We start from the raw sequence: 6,000 nt of genomic DNA on the forward strand, positions 1-6,000 counted from the left end.
GGGTCCATTTTCACCGAGCACAACGGAAATTTCGGACTGCAAGTCCTGTCGGCACTTTTATACATATTTATTTTTTAGTTTTGGTTAAAAATTTTTTGAGTTGTTCCGTGTCGTTTGCATGATTATCGCTGTGTTCAACTTGTTCTTGGAACGTGGTACTATCACATAATCTCTTTTCTTTCTTCTAATCTTTTATTTTTTGAAAAAACAACGGTTAAGCACAAAATATTAGTAATATAAAAATTCGAAAAACATACCTATACATACATACATAAGTGGTAGTTAGAAAGCAACAACCCTGAATGTCTGTACTCTCCTCCCTTTGCAATAGTTTTAAAAACTCATTTTTCTGTGTTTACTTTTCGCTCTCACGTTTTGCTGCTCTACAAATTTTCATTTGTTTGAATTTGCAATTTTACACTGTCTGTAAGAGGAACATTTTCTACATACTTAGAAAGATAGAAACTCAGTAATGCGTCAACATATGTTAGCAATAAACGTAAACATATTTTATATCTTAACCTTGAGAAATGGTAATATTCAATATTCACAACTATAGCGCGATGCTAAATTCCAATTAAATTTCGTCTATTGGACGATGTTTTTCATTAACACATTTAAGAAGCCAATCTATGGCAATTAAATACATATTTTAGTTCCAATAATGAGAAAGAGATTGCCGCATAAAAGAAAAAATTAAAAATAGGAATTCTAATTCCGAAAATTCACATTTTTTTCCTTAATTATTCAACCCAACTCTCAACACGTACTTCTTCTTTAATGGACACTTTTTAAAACATATTAATATTCCTAGATTTGCTCTTCACATGTGTTTTGAATTTTGTTTCTGAAGTTACAACGCAATTAGAATTTTCACCTACCGTCATTCAGACTTGAAGTATTTGGTATTTTTACAAGAAAGGCGAATAATCTCAAATATTAGTCTTAACTGAGTTGGAATATACTCATGTTTGTTATTATATTAACTTTTTATATTTGAATGCAATTTTTTTTCAAACTATGATAGCAACGCCTATCAAGATTTATTAATTTAATCGATTAGATGCGAGTATGCATTTAATTATTAAATTATTATTAGCAGCAGGGCAGCTTTCTTCGGGAGCTTTACAGTTTGTCATATGAATATAAGTTCGTGAGGAAAAATTTGCTTAGATAAATAATATTTCAATAATAAATTTGAAATTTCCCCAAAATAGTTACAGGTGTTTCCGAAAAATGAATGTATTATGTATTTCACCTGACATTTTAATTCATTTCTATTTTTGCAACACAATTGTTCACAATTATAGTCTATGTAGGTAAATTGTCTACAACATCTTTCATTTAGTACATATCTCGTGATATTGTAATTGAATAGAAATTTCTATTAAAAGATAAATGGGAACCTTATTCAAAAATATCTCTGAAGTAAAGCTACCTCGTATTTGTATTGTAACACTTTATGTAATTTTCAAATATATTGAATTAGTTAACAAACTTAAATGAAGGTAATAAAAAAAAAACTTAAAATAAATTTGCCTTTGCGAATAATTATCTCTATTATTTCTACTGAAATCTATCCGGGTGTAGTACAATGATCTCCTGATTGAGTGCTTGGACTTGTCCCCAAAAATGTAATCTAATCTGAGCTAATTTGACAGTATCAGCTGATTGGCTGGCGTCTCTTGGGTCACGACACGGTTTAATTACAAAAACACTGAGATTTTCTTCTGAATGAAGACTTGATTGGACGAGTTTGTGAATATGTGTGAATTTATCGCGCAGATTTTGGATGGCGATAAGATTGTAGCTCACTTGCTAAGTAGCTCACCTCTGAAATCTTTTCAGAATGTAGCAAACCTCGTAATCTATCATCCTTGGTGTGAATACGTGGGACACGACTGGACAGAATTCTGCTACCGAGTTCCATTTCCACCACAGCGGATGCCCCCATATGAAGTTATATGCCATACTTAGGTTATTTTTGAATTCGCTAGACGCTGCTGGTTACTTAACATTATTTATCAGTACATATTTTCTCAAATGTGATAAAGAGTTGTCCGAATTCGAATTGCCCATTTCACATTTTTTAACACATGGTATTGTTCAAAGGTTTAATTCTCCACGATGGAGCGAATAATAAGGTGGCGCCGATCGCGATACCACTACTTTGCACTCGCCAAATTTGGCAAATCGCTGTGTGTGACGTCGCTCTTGTGCAATTTATTCGTGTGTTGTTTGCATAATTTTTTGTTCTTTTGCTTGCATTCTTGTTCGTATTTTCACATCTCTCTCATGCAACTGCACCAATGTGACGTGAATTATCAATTTCTTTTGTTTTTTTCTGAGTGCTGTTGCGCAGTGTTTTAATAAACGAGCGCACTTATATATTCCCCTTTTTTCTTGATTTTTGTACATATGTATGTATTTAACATATATTCACATACATACATATACACTATTGATTCTTCACTTTGTTTTCAACACAATCTATGCTTTTTCGTTTAGAAATTCCTATTTTTTATTTTGTTAACCCTCATAATTTCGCTACGAGACTTAGAATTGGCTCTTTTGTTGAGCGAACTACAGCTTTTTTCTCCCTACAGTGATGGGAAGAACATTAAAATTTCAGAATTAATTGCATTTGTAAGTTGCTTACGCGTAATGAAGTTATGGAAAAAAATTAAAACCCAAATACGATATACTCGTATATATGATTTTGCGCTACTTGTAGCAGTTACCTGCATTTAACAACCCTGGGCATTTCAACATTAGAGGCGATATTAGCTCGTATTCGATTGTCATTTATTTTGTGCTACCATCGATGTTTTGGATGTTTTTCACCGATTATTCGGAAAAATATATAATATTTTCTTAAAGTTTGTGCGGCCACCGTAGCCGAAAGGGTTGGTGCGTGACTACCATTTGGAAGAACCATAGGTTCGAATCTCCGTGCATCACCAAAATTAAGAAAAAGTGTTTTTCTAATAGGGGTCGCCCCTCGGCAGATAATGGCAAACCGCCGAGTGCGCTGAAAAAGCTCCTCATAAAACCATTTGCCGTTCGAAGTCGGCTTAAAAAGGTCTCTCCGTTTGAGGAATAACATCAAGACACCAGAAATAGGAGAAGGAGCTCGGCCAAACACCCAAAAAGATTGTAAGCGCTAATTATATACACGCATATATGTATATATACATATATACAAAATTTGCTTTTGCAAATGAAATAAAGCAAACATATAACGATATTCAAAACATAAATTTTTTATTCAAATATTAAATTTCCTTCTGGTTCATTTGTACTTTCCAGAATCCGCTCGATTTAACTTTTGTCTTAATTTTGTGTTGCAGAAAAGAAAAATGTGGTTCTATGAATTTTCGGGTGGTGTTGGGCTTATAGATGTTGAAGTCACAGATTTAGGTATTCATAACAATTTCTGAAAGCCCAATCAGATCGAATAAATAAGGCTCCTCCGGTAACATAGTATCATACTCTCCATATGATCCGTTGTCACCACCTGTAGGACTCCTATAATCTTAGTCGAGTCCATAGTTCAACTCTTATGGTGTGAAAGTAATAAAATTAAAGCCTTTTGTTTCCAGCGTCTTTCGGTTGGCAAAAAATAGCAAGGCGTCTCTTATAGAGGCAAGCGACTGTTATTTGAAATCATGTGACTGGTATGTATCTCGCACGGCTTATGATATTTTCTTTGTAATATAATACTTTGAACTTGTTTGTCGTTATTGTACATGGATTTTCTTTTACGCTTCCGCCTTTTGAGCTTCAGCAATTTGAAGGGTTAAAAGTTATGCAGAAAATTTGAAGCAGTTCCGTTTTTATAATTCAACCTTAACGCACACTATTTGCTACGTTAGTGTAATTTTAAAAAATTATGTTAAAAAAATATCAAAAGATACATAGTGAAATGGATTTAAAAAATACAGAATATTAATTTTGAATTTGAAGTTTATTGTACTAAAGTGAAAACAATGACGAGAGTACTCGTATTTAAAAAAGTATTTTTCATTATACAATAAAAATATTAGTAGTAAAATAATGTTCAAATAACGTGGATTTAAAACACTCCAAGAAAAGCAAATTTAGTGTTTTCGGTAAAACAAGTCAAGTAATTTAAAAGTAAAACATCAACGTAACGTAGTAAGTTTAAAGTTGAACGCGCCTTAGTTTACTACTACAACTAGGAGCTTTTTTAAGCGATCTCAATCTAACTAAAATCCGTTCGCTTTACTCAAATAATTCGACTCTCGGCCAGCTTTCCACTTTTTTATCGAATGAGTCAATCACCTACTGTTATCAGACCATTCTCTCCGTTTTGTTTATCAATCTGGCGCTTATCAAAACAAGGCACATAAATGCATGCATACATGTTTGATTACTGCTTAACCACAACCGCCGGCAGTACACATACATATAGTCCATGCTAATGTGATTAGGTTGGTGTTTGTGTGAAGTTATTTGTTTCACAGAATGAACCGTAGCACTTGGAGAAAAAGCTTTCCTATTCGCTGCTCGACGATTAAACGAAAGCTTACTCACCGATGTTAGAACCAGTTGATAAACACGTCGGGCGCAGTGTACAACACCTACTCAACAAATAGACAAATATACAAAAAGACGATCTTGACATCCTGCCCCTTTTGCATTTCGGTTCGCGACATTTCTACACATTGCACTTAATTATATACACATCTGGATAAAATATTAATCGTGGAAATCTTTACAAACATTCACACACTTATATAATTGAACTTAACCCCTCTTGTACTAATAAACAGCTGAAACGTTGCGTTGGAGTTTTTTTTTGCGTTTGCGGTGCATAAATTCGGCACTTCATTGGCCCAATTGCGCGATTGATTTAAAGTTCTTCGAATATTCGCATTTAAATCCATTGTTGAAAGTGTCAGTTTTCGCGAAAAATATCAGTTGGTGTACACGGAAAATTCATTTCTTACTCTAAGGTAATCATGGCAGGAGAAAACGCTCGCCCCATCACAACGCGGTCATCTGTACGATATTGTGGAAATGAAGTGCATACATACACACGCCAGTTAATGACAAAAACAACTGCCAATACATACATTTGTACGCATATTAGCTTGGTTATGTAATCGAGACATTTATTTATCAGTCATAAGCGGATATTCATTTGTGAGTTGCTAATTAAGTGATAAATCATAAAATCTAAAATGCGGGTTTATCAAGCAATTGCACACATATATAGTAAATCGTTCTGTATTAGTTTGAAGCAAAGGCACATTTAAGGGGAATATATGCATACCATGTACAACTTATGTACAAGCCTTGGAAATCTATAAATGTTTACTCTCTACCTTATACCTATACATTCCCGCTGGTATTCATTTGCCTTTACTATTATTTTTTATCGTTCTATTATCATCGTCGTCGTACGCAATGATAAACTTTAATTAATTAATCAATAACTACAGATATCTTAAATTAATAACGTGGAATACGTACATAAATAAATTCTTATATGCATTCCTAGGAATTCACAAAATAAAAGTATGTAATATCTTTAACCCGCGAACAAAACTCTCTCTTATCACCAAGAAAGGAATAATCCGCTATACATTTATTTGTTTGTTAAAGTTTGAGGAAAATAAATAATTTTGGTAATCTTGTAACATTCTTTTTCATTAGAACAAATAGTAAAAGTCTTGCCGATGCAAGGTATTTTGAATACATCACGCATTTCGAACGGTGATATAAAAATGTCAAAATTGGAAACAACTTCTCGACATACTTTCAAAACAAATCTAATACATAGACGATTTTGAAACAGTAGTTTTAAAAGTATGTGACCTCGTAGTTCCATACTTACAAATATATATTTCGAGTAGTACACGATTTGCTTACTTGGAACCAAATTTGACACTGATAAAAGTGCTAGTCTTTTAATTTCAACCAAGAAGCTACATGAGAAGTAAAATCCTCTCTCAACATATAAAAAAACATCCT

Source organism: Anastrepha ludens, chromosome 6 (assembly GCF_028408465.1).
Source record: "Anastrepha ludens isolate Willacy chromosome 6, idAnaLude1.1, whole genome shotgun sequence".
NCBI lineage: Eukaryota > Metazoa > Arthropoda > Insecta > Diptera > Tephritidae > Anastrepha > Anastrepha ludens.